General features: G+C 36.1%; 1 non-coding gene across 1 annotated transcript; it reads right to left on the bottom strand.

Annotated features, from left to right (window-relative positions):
* Positions 1 to 455: 455 nt before the first annotated feature.
* Positions 456 to 562, bottom strand: LOC136201611 (small nucleolar RNA R71). Its single transcript, XR_010673958.1, has one exon. It is a non-coding gene; the product is annotated as a small nucleolar RNA R71 (small nucleolar RNA).
* Positions 563 to 16,658: the final 16,096 nt, after the last annotated feature.

Genomic DNA, 16,658 nt, shown 5'->3' with positions numbered 1-16,658 from the left:
CACTTAAGAAAAACAAGAAAAACAACAAAAACAAAGACAAAACACCCTTAAAAACCAAAGTAGACCAGCCAGAGATTATGGCCGATCCACCGACACTTATGGATTATGCTAGGCCAGGAATGACCGGTGTAACTAATAGTGTAGTTAGACCCCGTATAAACGCAAATCAATTTGAAATTAAGCCTGCCTTGCTTAATATGTTGCAAAACAACGTAACGTTTTATGGACTACCTAACGAAAACCCTAATGCACATTTGACAAATTTCTTAGAAATTTGTGACACTTTTAAAATTACTGATGTAACAGCCGAAGCAATCAAACTTCGCCTCTTTCCTTTCACTTTGAAGGATAAGACAAAAATTTGGTTAACTTCTATGCCTGCTGCAACATTTGAAACTTGGGACCAATTAGCCCAAGCATTTTTACAAAAATATTTTCCCTTAGCAAAAACCGCAAGAGTCATCAAAGAGTTGACATCTTTTACACAAAATGATAATGAAACTCTTTATGAAGCTTGGGAACGTTTTAAAGAACTTCAATGTTTATGCCCACACCACCAACTGCCAGATGCACTTTTAATGCAGACATTCTATAATGGATTAAATCCTACAACTAGAGGTTCATTAGATGCTATGTCTGGAGGGTTATTTATGAAGAAGACGTCCGCCCAAGCAAGAGAACTTTTGGAAGAAATGGCAATCAACAGCAGTATGTGGCCCGCCGAGCGTGGCCATATACCGACGGCGAAACCATCATCCTCAGGTACATCATCGGTTAAAGGTATAATGAATCTTGATCCTGTAGCAATGTTACAAGCCCAATTTTCTGCCTTATCGCACAAAATTGATAAATTTATGGCACCATGCGATCCTAATGATCCAATCCAGAGAGACATTGATTACGAAGGTATGAATGAGATAGAACAGGTAAATTTTGTCCAAGGACAAAACCAAACTACTAATCCTTATTCTAATACTTATAATCCTGGATGGAGAAATCATCCTAACTTTAACTGGAAAGATGGTAATAATAATAATAATGCAAATGCTAATCAATATCGGATAAATAATTATCAAAATCAAACAAGAGATACGATTAGCACTTTATCTTCAAAAATCGACAAATTTATTGATGCTATGAATGGAAAGGTAAGTAATCAAGACGATGGTTTTAAACGGATCGAAAATAAATTCGATCAGCTTATCAAAAACCAATCATTTAGCATCCATAATTTGGAGGTTCAAATTGGACAACTTGCTAAATCAATTCCATCCCGCAAAGAGGGAAGTCTTCCCAGCCAAACGGAAGAAAATCCGAAAGAGCATGTTAAGGCTATCACTCTTCGCTCAGGAAAAAACTACATAGGTCCGGAAATGCCCGGAAATTCAACTTTACCTGGAAATGATTTACCAAAATCCAAAGAAGATACATTAAAACAAAAAGATACAAAAATTGACTCGAATCCGAAACCTTTTGTACCAAAACCACCTTTTCCACACAGGGTCCGAAATAAGGACCATGATAAACAACTTTTATCATTTTTAGATAAACTTAAAAATTTGCATATAAATTTAACATTCATGGATGCAATTACGCAAATTCCTAACTATGGAAAATTCTTGAAAGATTTAATCTCAAAAAAGATTAGTTGGGAAGGAATTTCATCCATTTCACTTTCTGAAGAATGTAGTTCGATAGTATCAAGCAAATTACCTACTAAACTCAAAGATCCCGGATGCTTTACCATTCCGTGTACTTTGGGAAATATGAAATTCCCAAGTTGTCTTTGTGATTTAGGAGCTAGTATAAACTTGATGCCATTGTCTATTTTTGAGAAATTAGGTTTAGAAGAAGACATCAAGCGTACCAATATGGTTTTGCAATTAGCGGATCAATCCACTAAAAGACCATATGGTATAATTGAAGACGTTTTGGTGAAAGTTGACAAATTTATTTTTCCTACTGACTTTGTTATCTTAGATTTTGCTTATGATGCTAATTGTCCACTAATCTTTGGTAGACCATTCATGAACACGGGACGTGCTCTAGTTGATGTGTCGGAAGGAAAAGTAGTTTTAAGAATAGGTGACGATAAGATCGAGTTCGATATGAATCAAGCAATGAAATATCCTATGGAGGATTTCGCTTGTATGAAGCTTGATTTAGTTGAAGAATGTGTTAATGAAATTGTTCAAAGAGAAGAAATAATGGAACCTATAATGGGTGAAGAATTAGAAGATAAGGACCCAGAGCCCTTAATTCGAGAAGATGGACCAGTTCCGCCTTCAGTAATAGTTCCACCTAAATTAGAACTTAAAGAATTACCAAACCATCTGAGATACACTTTCCTAGGCGGAAGTGATACTCTACATATAATCATCTCTAACAAATTAACAGAAAATCAAGAAGAAAAATTGAAAGAAGTTGTTAGAAATAGAATAGGAAGTATGGGATGGCAGATTTCAGATTTAAAAGGAATTAATCCTAGTATTGTAATGCATAGGATTCACTTAGAAGAAGATAAGCCACCTAAAGCGGATAGACAAAGACGTTTAAATCCGAACATGAAAGAAGTAGTAAAAAATGAGATTACTAAACTTTTAGACAATGGAATCATTTATCCTATTTCGGATAGTGAATGGGTTAGTCCAATCCACTGTGTACCCAAAAAGGGAGGTATAACTGTAGTAAGGAATGATGAAGGTGAATTAATACCTACGCGAACCACCACCGGTTGGAGGGTTTGTATAGATTATAGGAACCTAAATTAGGCAACTCGGAACGATCACTTTCCTTTACCTTTCATCGATCAAATGATCGAAAGGATATCCGGTCATGCATTTTATTGTTTTATTGATGGCTATTCCGGATTCTTTCAAATATATATTTACCCGGATGACCAAGATAAAACAACCTTCACATGTCCTTATGGAACATTTGCATATAGAACAATGCCTTTTGGTCTATGTAATGCACCAGCAACTTTTCAACGTTGTATGACTGCAATTTTTAATGATTTCATCGAAGATATCATGGAAGTATTTATGGATGATTTTTCAGTTTATGGAGATTCTTTTGATGCATGTTTAAAAAACTTAGATAAAGTTCTTTCTAGATGCGAAGAAACGAATTTAGTATTAAATTGGGAAAAATGTCATTTCATGGTTGACGAAGGAATTGTTTTAGGTCATAAAATATCCGAAAAAGGATTAGAAGTGGATAGAGCAAAAACTTCAGTAATAGAAAAATTACCCCCACCAACAACTGTCAAGGGAGTAAGATCTTTTCTAGGACATGCAGGTTTTTACAGAAGATTTATAAAAAACTTTTCTGTAATTTCCAAACCACTTACTAATTTACTTATGAAGGATTCAACCTTCGACTTTAATGAAGATTGCATTAAAGCTTTCGAAACATTGAAAACAGCCTTAGTCAGTGCACCCATAATTGCTAAGCCCGATTGGGATTTACCTTTTGAAATCATGTGTGATGCAAGTGACCTAGCAGTGGGATGTGTTTTAGGTCAAAGAAAGGATAAAAGATTACATGTTATTTATTATGCAAGTCACACATTGTCCGGTGCACAATTAAATTACACAACAACAGAAAAAGAGATGTTAGCCGTAGTATTTGCATGTGATAAGTTTAGGTCATACTTGTTAGGATCTAAAGTTATTATTTATACAGATCACGCAACTTTACGTTATCTGTTTGCTAAGAAAGATGCAAAACCGCGTCTGATTAGATGGGTTTTGTTGTTACAAGAATTTGATATAGAAATTAAAGACAAAAAGGGAGTAGAAAACCTTGTCGCCGATCATCTATCGAGACTAGAAGATGAAAACGGTCCTATAGGTGAAACTGTCGGTATACGAGATGATTTCCCCGATGAACATCTCTATCAAGTAGAAAGTATCATGTCACCATGGTATGCAGATTTTGCTAATTATCTTGCAACCGATATTGTTCCGGAAGGATTATCTTCCCAACAAAGGAAGAAATTTTTCTTCGATATTAAACAATATTTTTGGGAAGATCCCTTTCTATTCAAATCATGTGGTGACGGGATAATTAGGAGATGTGTTGGAGAAAATGAATATGAATCTATAATAACAGAATGTCATTCCAGCTCATATGGAGGACATAATGGAGTTAATAAAACGGTAGCTAAAATATTAGAATGTGGTTTCTTTTGGCCTACAATGTTTAAGGATGTTGGTTCATTTATTACTCGTTGTGATAAATGCCAAAGAACGGGAAATTTAGGAAGGAAAGATGAGATGCCCCTCAAAAACGTGTTGGAAGTTGAAATCTTCGACATGTGGGGAATTGATTTCATGGGACCTTTTCCGCCTTCCAATGGTAAAACTTACATATTAGTAGCCGTTGATTATGTTTCGAAGTGGGTTGAAGCAATTGCAACCCCTACGAATGATTCTAAAGTAGTTATTAATTTTCTTGACGATATATTTTATAGATTCGGTTGTCCTAGATTCGTTGTTAGTGATGGCGGTACCCATTTCATAAATCGAAATTTTGATATGCTTATGAAAAAATATGGAGTACGCCACCGCGTGTCAACGCCATACCATCCTCAGTCGAATGGTCAGACGGAGATCTCAAATAGAGAACTCAAATGGATTCTAGAGAAAACTGTTTCATCATCAAGAAAAGATTGGTCACAAAAACTCAATAATGCGCTATGGGCATACCGTACTGCATTTAAATCACCAATAGGAATGACTCCATACCATTTGGTATATGGAAAAGCATGTCATTTACCAGTTGAATTAGAACATAAAGCCTATTGGGCTATTAGAAAACTTAATTTTGATTTACAACAAGCAGGAAAGAAACGTTTGCTCAATTTAAATGAGTTAGATGAGTTACGACATCTATCGTATGAAAATGCGAGGATTTATAAAGAAAAAGTGAAAAAATGGCACGATGCCAAGATCAAAGTCAAACACTTTAATGTCGGAGATAAGGTGCTGTTATTTAATTCACGGCTTCGTATATTTCCAGGAAAACTTAAGTCCAGATGGGACAGACCGTATTTAGTCGTCAAAACATTCGACTATGGTTCTTTGGAACTTGAGGAAACCAACGGTAATCGTTTTAAAGTTAACGGTAATCGATGTAAAATTTATTACGAAAATATTTCCGAAATAGGAACTAATTTCGTAACAAGATTTCCTGACATATAAATCATTTCATTTTTCTAATAGTTAGTTTTTATTATTTTTTATTTTTATTTTTGTTTTGTTTAGATTATATCATTTTATATTAGAATTTTAGATATAGAAAAATATATACAAGTCATGATTTTAATTAATTTTTAGGAATTTAATGAGAATTAGAAGAAATTCAGTGATTCTCAGTTGAGAATTTGAAATTCTCAGTTGAGGATTCACATATATAGAATTCTTAAGGAGGTAAGAAATTTCTGAACTTATAGAGAATTTAAAATTCTCAGTTGAGAATTTGGGTATAATTAGTAGCCAGGAAAATTTCTGGACTTGTAGAGGATTTCAGATTCTCAGTTGAGAATTCTGATTTCAAATTGAAAGGAAAATTTCTGAACTTACCGAGGATGAGGATTCTCGGTAGAGGATCAGAAATTTGGAGTTTTGACAACTGATTTCCGCAAGGAAATCAGCGTGTCGCGACCGCGGGTCAGCATCCTCGGTCGCGACACGGGGAAATTATGCAAAAATTGACCCTTTTTCCAGCAGATGCAACTCTTCAGAAACGAAGCATTAAGTTTCTTCATTTCTAAAAGGTCTGTTTCATGCCTTTTCATTTCAAAAACAACACCTCTTTTCGTCCTAGGATCTTATAAATAGGTTCTAGAGGTTCAGTTTTCTGTCATTTTCTTTTCATCTCAATCAGAACAATTCTCTGATTTTCTTACCATTCAACAATCCAGAAACTAAGTTCAGAACCTTTCTTCCTTAATCATTCCAAACACCATGACTTCCTCAAACACTTCATCTAAGAAAGTTATTGCTTCACGCAATAAGCATGTTGATATATCAGAGCGTTACGGATGTAACTTTCCCATCTTTAATCATGATGAGGGAAGGCGATTCTTGAGGCTTCGATACACATTCTTTGTCGGAATGCTATACATGGATGACTTTCTTAACGATCAGTTGGGAATTAAAGAAGATATGAGTCGCTACATGGAACGCTTAGGATGGACCAGATTTGTTGATATGAAGTTTCCTATAATTGGAGACTGGATATTAGAGTTCTTCTGTACGGTTCGCTTTGTTAACAAGCATCGGGTGCGTCTTAGTTTTCGTCGGGATGGCAAAACTTTCACTTTTGGATATCCAGAATTACATGCTTGGTTTGGTTTTCCCTTGAAGGATACTACCAAACGTCATCATGGAAGAGATATGACGTCCACTGATATTTGGCAAATGCTCACCGGCATCTGGCCTTTCCACCCAAAACTTGCCTATAATAAGTCTTTCTATTCCAACTCTATGCTATATTTGCATAAGTTTCTGAGTCACAGCCTGTTCGGTCGCACGTTCAGTAGTGTCGTCCAAGAATCTGATCTTTATGTCCTTGGCGATATATTTCAAGGCAACGTGGTTGATTCTTCAAAAATTCTGATGGAGGGTCTTGTTGCCGCATCTAGATCCAAGGCTAAGAAGGTTGGATTCGGGAATATTGTATGTGGAATAATTCTAGGGACCAAGGGAAGTATTTCTGTTCCTTGGAGTGATGCTGAGTCTTTCCCAATGCTAGACTATGAGTTTTTACAATATGAAGGTCTAGTGAAACGAGTATTTCGATCAGGACCCAATTTTCTTTCTGCACAAGAACGTCAAGCCTTCGTGCAGTTGAAAATAGAATGCTATAGGGCTAAGAAAATCCCGATTGAAAGGGACGAATTTTTAGCATAGCTTTTGTTTTGTTTGTTTGTAAATATGTTTCTATTCAATAAAAAATCTTTCTCTTTTGCATTATTTCCTGTTTTTGATTATTTGGTTAAACTAACATTTAATTCCATAATTCTAAACTAATGCACTTATTAAATGCAAACTTAATCCATTCATTACTAATTAAATGATTAATAACTAAGTTTCAATTCCTTAAATAAAGATTCATTTAACTTACATTAATACATGCACATAAATGCTTCAATTAATTTTAGTTCCAAACCTTTCCTATTCTTAATTTAACATCCATTAATTAAAGCATTTTTCATTTATTTTTCCATTAATAAGGATAAACCTTTGGTTTTCCTTATCATTTAATGTTTTACATTTATGTTTTTAAGTACAGATAACATTTTTAAGGAGTTCAGGATAGGATTTATCAAGAAAATGCACGAAATGAAGTTAATATGCAGATTTGGGTAGCCACGAGGTGATTCGCGGCCGAGAATTAATGGATTCTCGGTAACTTCAGCAAATTTACTCCAAATTCAGACAAAAAATTCGCTGCCAAACGCGATTCGCGGCCGCGAATGGTGTATTTCTTGGCAACTTCAGCAAATTCCCACAACAATTCAAAGAAAAAATTGGCTGAAAAACGCGATCCGCGGCCGCGGATACACATCCACGACCGCGACACACGTGTTAAAGGCAACTCCAAGTCCGGATTTTTGGCCTAATTTTCAACCTTTTTCCTATTCAACCTCTACCTATTACTCTTCCTATTCCTCCTCTACTTACACCTCTTCCTATTCCAACTATACTCATTACTCTTCCTATTCCTACTCTACCTATTAAACTTCCTCTTCAAACCCTATATATATACCTATTCCTTACACAACCCTTACACCACCTCCAATTTTAACCAATTCCCTACTCTTACCTCTTCCCAATACTTCACTTTTACTCTTCCCAATTTCATCATTACCATTTTTAATCACTTACCCCTTTCAATTCAAGTCTACATACAACACTTCTACTTCATCTTCAACCTCAAGCTTTTCTCTCCTTTCATCTTTTTCATCTAAACCCTAAACACCATAACCATGCCTAGAGCAAAGCGTGTTGGACACAAGCCGACTGTCACTGAGGCTAATCGCCTAAGGATTAGTTGTGGGGCTTATTTCGACATTCATTCTGAAGAAGAAGTTGGACGTTTCAAGCACTTTTCAAACGCCAATCGTAAGTTCGTGGATATGCAGTTTCTTGACTTTGATTCGGTAAGGAAGTTGAACTTCACTACACAAATTACTGCTTTTATTGAAACTTTGGGATGGGAAACTTTTGCTTCTATGAGTTTTCCACAAATTCAAGAGTATGTGGTTGAATTTTTGGTTACTTTGACGATGAACAAAAAGAGGACTGAAATTTCTTTTCGGAATAATGGTGTCATCTATACCGTTGATTATGAGGCTATGGGTAACATGTTTGGTTTCCCTACTAGTGATTTTTATGATAAGCCTCGGGATTTTGACAATAACTCTTTTTGGCAAACTCTTTCCGACCAAACTTCTTTTGATTCTAAAAACACTTCAAGCAAGTTGATTAAGGACAATTGTGTGTTCTTCTTTCACAAGTATTTGAGTTTTTCACTTTTTGGTCGTGTTGAGAGTTCGAAGATTCAAGTCCGGGATTTGTTTGTTTGGGATTGTTTGTTCAAGGGTTTACGGGTTGATAGCATTGGAATGATTTTTGACAATTTATATCGTGCTTCGAGGGCTCATACCACTCAAGTCCCTCTCGGTAATTTCATAACCGCTATTGTTTTGGGAGCACGGGATGAATTGGCTACTTTTGATATGTCCACCTACCATGGATATGTTCCGGTTTTGGACATTGCGGCTCTTGAGCGGGCTCATTTGTTGGTTTCTGCGGCTCCTTCGGTTTTTATTTCTTATGCTACCCGTATTGCTCATCTTCGTGGCACTATGGGTGGAGGTGCTTCTAGTTCTCATAATGTAGGTACCGAGGAAGAAGGAGCGGAGGATGGAGCGAAAGATGCCCCACAAGCCCAAGCAACACACGATAATGATCCGGTGGATTTAAGGAGAATTTTGAACCAAATCAATGCCAATAATCGGCAAATGAATTTACGGATTGATGATTTGGTGGAGAACAACATGGTGATGAATGACAACCTCAATTCTTTGAGGCGTGCGCATAGATCGACTCGGCATCGGATGCTTTCGTTTTTCCGACGCCGAAATGTGGAAACTTCACCAACACCTCCGAATTCCCCGCCGCATGCTTAGGTTTTATCTTTTATTTTATGATGCTTGTTTTCTTTGCTATATCTTTCATTTCTTTCCGTTTGTTTTATCTTTAACGTTTTATCTCCATTTTTGCACCAATGAGGACATGGTCCAATTTAAGTGTGGGATGAGATATTTACATATATCATTTTTATACAAACGAATGAATGAACGAATGTATGCAAATGAATGAATGAATGTATGCAACACTTGTTTTCAAAAATACAAAATGCAACGTATTTTGCAACACTTTAAGTATATTGCAACAAATGAAAAAATTAACATTTTTTATGAAATATCATTTTTACATTTATAAATTAATCATAAGTTAAAATTTTTATGATTATTTTTAGGTTATCATTATCGATAGAAATAAATATTTCTATACGGGTAATATTTTTCAAATTTTTCACAAATCTTCGACACGATTTTAAGTAAAAATTGTCTCGAGTAAATGTATTTAAGTAAAAATTCTTTATTTTCAATCTCTATTTCATATCATGAAATTCATGATATAATAAATCTTATTTTAAATTTTCAATTAGGTTTATAGGCATTAAATTAAACTAACAATTTTTAGCTCGGTTTTGATTTTGTCTTACATTAACACCAATTGAAGTTTTTAAGGAAACTATAGCCATAATACATGTTGAATTTTAAGTCAATATAGGAAGAATGTGCTAATTTTCTTTTTCCCAAGTTATAATCAATAAATCGTATTCTTAACTTTTGGCCACGATTGAGACCAACCTTATCACAATCGAGGTATGAAAGGGAAGAAATTAATAAATAAAGCGTACTTTTGGCCACGGTTGCGACCACCCTTATCACAATCGAGGTATGAAAGGAACGTTTAAATAAGAAAAAATTAAGCGTGTTTAAAGTTTAAAGTAACGATTGCGTCCACCCATGGCATGGTCGGTACCTCTTAAGCTAACACAAAACAAATGCATATAAAGTTACGATCGAGACCACCCTTATCACGGGCGTAACTAAGCAAATAAATTAAACTTAATACTCATATATAATAATTCAAGTTTGGGAAAGGAAATTTGGTGCTTTGAAATGCCTTGAGATGAAAGACTCAATAACATGCGTGCTTACATCGTCCCGAATACTTCAATTTAAACATTGAAATACAAGACGAATGATATACCGTACTTATACTAAGTTAGTTTGATATTTTGCGTATAAATTTGCCATGCAAAGTTAGTCTTTTCGGCTTAACTAATTTAAAAGGTAAACACAAAGATATATGTTTTATTTTCATAAAGAGATTAGTTAAGGAATAAATTCAGTGAAATTTTGCTCGGGACTAGCAAAAGATTAAGTGTGGAGATTTGTTAAGCCCAAAATATACCTAAAATATCATTAACATTTACATCATTTTTATTACAAATTCGTGTTATTTATATCTGTTTAGATTACTTTTACTCTCGAATATCTTTTTTTCTTGCAAGGTACCTAAATATTTGGTAAAATCCAAATAGGAACGAAAAAGGATCTAAAATAGAAGAAAAACCCTACAAAAGGAGTCAAAGACGACGTAAATCGAAAGCGCCAAGTTGAAGACACGAATGAAAGCTAAGAAGTGAGAAAAATCACCGGGCCGCGACAGTGGATCCTCAACCCGCGGCCGCGACACGCGTGGTATAGCTATTTCTCCCCTTCGTCCGAAGCTCAACTCAATGCTACGTCATTCACGGCCACGGATTACCATCCTCGGTAAGTGCAAAAAATTTACAAAGAGCATTTAACACAAGCTGAAAATCCAAGAAACACGTTCGTTCAAGTGGATAAAGACGTCCTTTCACAACGGACACGACTCTTAACCAACGGATACATCACTTCAAACACAACCCTTCAACATCTATAAATAAAGAGTTGATGTTGAGAAAAAGTGGCTGTGAAATGTTATAATATAGATATAGAATCAGAGCGTAGAACTTATGTCGAAGTTCTAAGTAAACACATTTCGAGAGTTAGAAATTAGATTCTGTACAAAACAAGATGAGGTACACATATTGTTTATAGTTTAATTACAACTCAGTAGCGTTTAGACATTGTTCCAGTTTTAGTTTGCATCATGGTAGTGGCCGACCGAATCCCTATTACGAAGTTACAGCGAGAAGATTGAGTAGAGTGTTCGCCCCTGAGCTTGACAACCTCTTAGGAAACCCAAGGAAGCGGAACCGATCAAGCCCTTCACTTGCACGCCCTCGAAGAACTCGATGCTCCTTGTTCTCTGTAAACTTGTATCAATTTATATTTCATCTAATAAAGTCCGTTCTATTCGACAAATCGTTATGCAGCACTTATGGTAACCAATCCAATATAAGTGAGGCTGGTGTTTTCATTAATATGCACTTGAATTCAAAATCATTACAAGGAAACTTTGTTGAACACTTAGGCAAATTATCATCTCGAAAGAGTTTTAATTTGAGTAAGGGCAACTATCCCGAAAGGGTTTTATCGCGTTCAAAGCCAATTAATTAGAGGTTCCGTCATTTATTTCATCATCATAATTGATACAAAGTTTAAGTTGTTTTCTTTGCTTAATGCAAATGAATAAATTCTTTCGTTTTTCTAAAAAGTTCTAAATGTTCCTGTTTTGTAAAATTCATCCTTAAAATGAGAAGACCTTTCTAACAATCGATTTATTCTAAATATAAAATCTTATTCCAGCATTTTCAAATACTCAAAGTTCACAAATTCAATTAAACAAATTTCCTAAATTCAATTAAACCAATTTTCACTTTTCATTTAAATTTAATAGTAAATCTAACTAGTTCGAAATTAACAAATTCAAAAAATAAGTTTTTTCGTTAAAAAACGTATCCCTGTGGGATCGATATTTTTATTACTACAAGCGAAACCGTGCACTTACGAAAATCGCTCAACAGAAAGCCAATGGCTGCTGCTCTACTGTCAACGATCGTGTAATCCTTGACAATCTCCATATCAGACCGAGACCCCCACCTGCGACAAATATCATTCAGGTCCACTAGATCTGTCCACCTCAGGGATGGTTGAAGGTCAATGTGGATGGTTCCGCCCTTGGGGCTCCAGTCGCTGCTGGTGCTCGTGGCATTTTCCGCACGTGTCGCGGCTTTGCAAGAGGTAGTTTTGCCTTTGCAATCCTGGAAACCTTTGCGTATATGGCTGAGCTTCGAGCAGTGATTTTTGCAATTGATATGGCATGGGAGAAAAACTGGCACCATCTCTGGATAGAATCAGACTCACTGTTCGTTGTCAATCTCGTTAGAACCCACACGCAGACAATTCGTTGGACTATCCGTCAGACATGGTTGAGATGTCTTGAACAATGCACGCAAATGACAATCACTATATCTCATATCTATAGGGAAGGAAACCGGGTGGCCGATGCGCTTACCCGTTTTGGCGTCTCCTCATCAGGCATCAGCTGGTGGCCCTCCGCACCTCGATTTTGTCAAGAACTGATCCGTGATGATTTGTGTAATATTTGCCACTATAGGCTTGCATAGCTGTCCTTTTTTACTCTTTTCTCTCCTCTCTTGTATGAACCTTATTCTTTCATTTATTTTATTCTTCAGGTTTTACAGAGCTTGATCTAGGGTGCCGACCTAGTTGGGATGTCTAGTGATAGTCTCTGTATCGTCCCTATTCTTATAAAAAAAATAACAAATTAGACAAAGAACACAAGACTAAAGCCATACCACTTTCTAACATTGGGGAAGGAATCTCTTAGCTTGGCTGAAACGGTAGTGTGCACGTTTATGTCCTTCCTCTGTAAATTGATACCTAGATAAAAAAAAGTCCATCACAAACTCCAGGCATTTTTAGTATTTCAAAAATGAATGTGAAATGAAACTCACCTGGTGCTAGCAACACAATATACTCTCTAGCGATATTCGTTCCGAACAAAATCCAAACAATCACAAACTACACCAAAACTGTCACAAGGAATGAACATGAATTAAAGAAATGTTGTAGAAGCAAACAAAAATATAGGTTGCCAATGTATCATAGTTCTTACACAAAATGATGCTATAAAAGAGAGAGGGAGACACACCAAGCTATCAAGTGATATAGAATAAACATAGTAATTAATTAATTAAGCAATTACTCTTCCTATTTTATACATAGACATGATATATGATCAAAATTACAGCAATTACATCATACGATATTATGTAAGGCATATACATATGATTTAGAAGTGAAGAGAGGTAGCAACTCATACTGTCAGTGAATCTATAAGTGAAATGATTTAAGACCAGGGCGTACCTCAATTGGTTGTGTCAGTGGGAGGACTTGAGTTCAAAATTGTTTTGTATTTGGTGAATTGTTTTGGTTCCAAATATACATGACAACATTTTGTATCTAGATTAATCATATGCACATATAAGCTTAAGCAATTGGCATTTGACAACTGAAACTGCCCATTCTCTACTATATTTATTCAATTAAACAAGTCAGTAACATAAAATCATAAAGTTCACTCCAGAACATAATCATGAACTATTGGTACCTGAGTTAAAGAACATTACATCAATCAGTTCTTCGGTCCAAAATGTTGATATAGGACTAGAATGAAAATAAAAGGAATAAAATTTAAAAATACTCCCAACATTAATATTCAAGAGCAATTTCAATATTAATTCTAATGTTTAAAATTGCTCATGACTATAAACGTTAAGTGTAAAACTAAAAAAAGGCATACCTTCCCCTACAAAAGTAATCAATTCATCACTTGGATTTGTATTTTCTTCAGTTTCTACAACAGTTGCTTTTCTTTTCCCTGTAATGAATCAAACATACTTAACAGATTAAAGATCAGTAAATTAAATGGAAGATGACATTCAAGCAGTCTGAAAAACCTGAAATTGTTAGATTCACATTCATAGATGCATATTTTTCTACATTCATGATCAATATCCTCCCTTCTAATTCCTTGATTCTCTTTTGAGATAGATCAACATCAGTCTTAGCTTTCAACTTGTCACATTCTAGCCCACAAATTTTCCTTTTAAGTTCAATAATTTCATTTTGATCATCTTCTTTTTCTTTCAATATGTTACACAGTCCATCTTGCTCTTCCCTTAAGCGAGAAGCCATCTCTTTCAACTCCCGGTTCTCCTTCTCCAACCTTTATCTCTTCGACATTTCAATCTCAATTTCCTTCTTCAATTCATCATTTCTCCATACTAAATTCCCCGCATTTTTTACAGCCGAATTCAAACAAGTTAACAATTCTGATCCGTCCATATGCTTCTGAGTCCATGTAGCCATATTTTTACAAAAGTAGATGATCAAAACTGTTAAGAAAGAAAACAAATCAATCTCTCAAATTTCCGAGTTAAGAAGAAAATAAAACAATCTAATAATATTAAAATAACCTCCTGAGTGATGAATGATCTGTTCTTTTTGTGGTTCAACCAGAAGACATGCTTAAAAAGTCTTGTTCTGTTTTCGAGGTGTGGAGTTGGTAACTTTTTTCCTTTTTATTCATTTAAAAAATTATTTGATTACAATTGTTGAATTGGAAAAGAAACAGGAAATTACAATTGAACTTACGTCAATTCCATAGAGGAATTGGGTCCAATATAATAAATAAACAACAACAACAACAAAGCCTTAGTCCCGAAATGATTCGGGGTCGGCTAACATGAACCATCATATAAAATCGTGAAATCAAGTCGTGTCAGCGACACAAATTCGCTCCCTCCACTCTGTCCTATCCACTACCATATTTTTCTCAATTCCCAGTAAACTCATATCACTCTCGATCACCCTCCTCCAAGTTTGCTTAGGTCTTCCCCTACCCCTCACCACTACATCCCTTTGCCACTCTTCGGTTCTCCTAACCGGCGCATCAAGCGCTCTACGTCTCACATGGCCAAACCACCTTAGTCGGTTTTCTCTCATTTTATTCTCAATAGATGTGACCCCTACTTTTGTCCTAATTATTTCATTACTCACCCGATCCTTTCTCGTATGACCACACATCCATCCCAACATACGCATCTCCGCCACCGACATCTTATGGATGTGGCAGTGTTTCACTGCCCAACACTCCGTACCATATAACAATGCTGGTCTAATTGCCGTCCGGTAGAATTTTCCCTTCAATCTGTTAGGCATGTCGGGGTCACAAAGGAAACCCGTAGCACTCTTCCACTTCGATCAACCAGCTTTAATCCTATGAGCAACATCTCCATCTACTTCTCCATCAGTTTGGATAATAGATCCTAAATACCGGAAGCAATCCGAGGCCTGAACAACTCTGCCATCTAGGGTGATTGTCCTTGCCTCCCTACTCCTATGGCCGCTAAACTTACACTCCAAATATTCTGTCTTACTTCGGCTCAACTTAAAGCCTCTAGATTCTAGAGTTTGTCTCCATAGTTCCAACTTCCTCTCCACTCCTTCTTTCGTCTCATCAACCAACACAATATCATCTGCAAACAGCATGCACCATGGTATACCATCTTGAAGTGAACATGTTAGTTCATCCATAACGATGGCAAAAAGAAATGGGCTTAGTGCGGAACCTTGATGCACTCCAATCGTAATAGGAAACTCTTCAGTCTTCCCAACAGTAGTACGTACACTCGTGCATGCTCCCTCATACATGTCCTTTATGATGTCAATATATTTCCACGAAATGCCTTTCCTTATCAAGGCCCACCAAAGTACTTCCCTTGGTACCTTATCATATGCTTTCTCCAAGTCAATGAAAACCATATGCAAGTCTTTCTTCTTACTTTGATAGTGCTCCATTAATTGTCTCATTAGATGGATGGCTTCCATAGTTGATCTTCCCGGCATAAAGCCAAACTGGTTTTCCGAGATCTTCACCGTCCTCCTTAGCCTTTGTTCGATCACTCGCTCCCAAAGTTTCATAGTGTGACTCATTAATTTGATTCCCCGATAGTTGGCACAATCTTGGACATCGCCTTTGTTCTTATACAAAAGGATTAAGATACTTTTCCTCCATTCTGATGGCGTCTTATTGTTTCTCCAAATTTTGTTGAAGAACGTCGTCAACCATTCGATTCCTCTTTCTCCCAAACATCTCAAAATCTCAATAGGGATGCCATCCGGTCCTATTGCTTTCTTCAACTTCATCTTACTTAATGCCATTTTGACTTCATCCTTTTGAATTCTCCGAAGGCATTCATGATTTATCATATCGTGATGGATACTTATATCTCCAACGTCTTGTCTGCGATCTCCATTAAATAAGTCATCAAAATAGGACCTCCATCGTTCCTTCATATCCTTATCTCCAACTAGGACTTTCTGGTCCACATCCTTCACACATTTAACTTTTTCGAGATCTCGCGTCTTCTTATCTCTCATTCGAGGAATTCTATATATGTCTCTTTCCCCTTCTTTCGTATCCAATCTTGTATACAGATCCCGATTCACCTTTGCTCTAGCATCTCGTATGACCTTCTTTACTTCC

Source organism: Euphorbia lathyris, chromosome 7, assembly GCF_963576675.1.
Source record: "Euphorbia lathyris chromosome 7, ddEupLath1.1, whole genome shotgun sequence".
In the NCBI taxonomy this organism is placed as follows: Eukaryota; Viridiplantae; Streptophyta; class Magnoliopsida; order Malpighiales; family Euphorbiaceae; genus Euphorbia; species Euphorbia lathyris.
The sequence above is the reverse complement of the archived record's forward strand: the minus strand, read 5'-3'. Positions and strand labels throughout refer to the sequence as shown.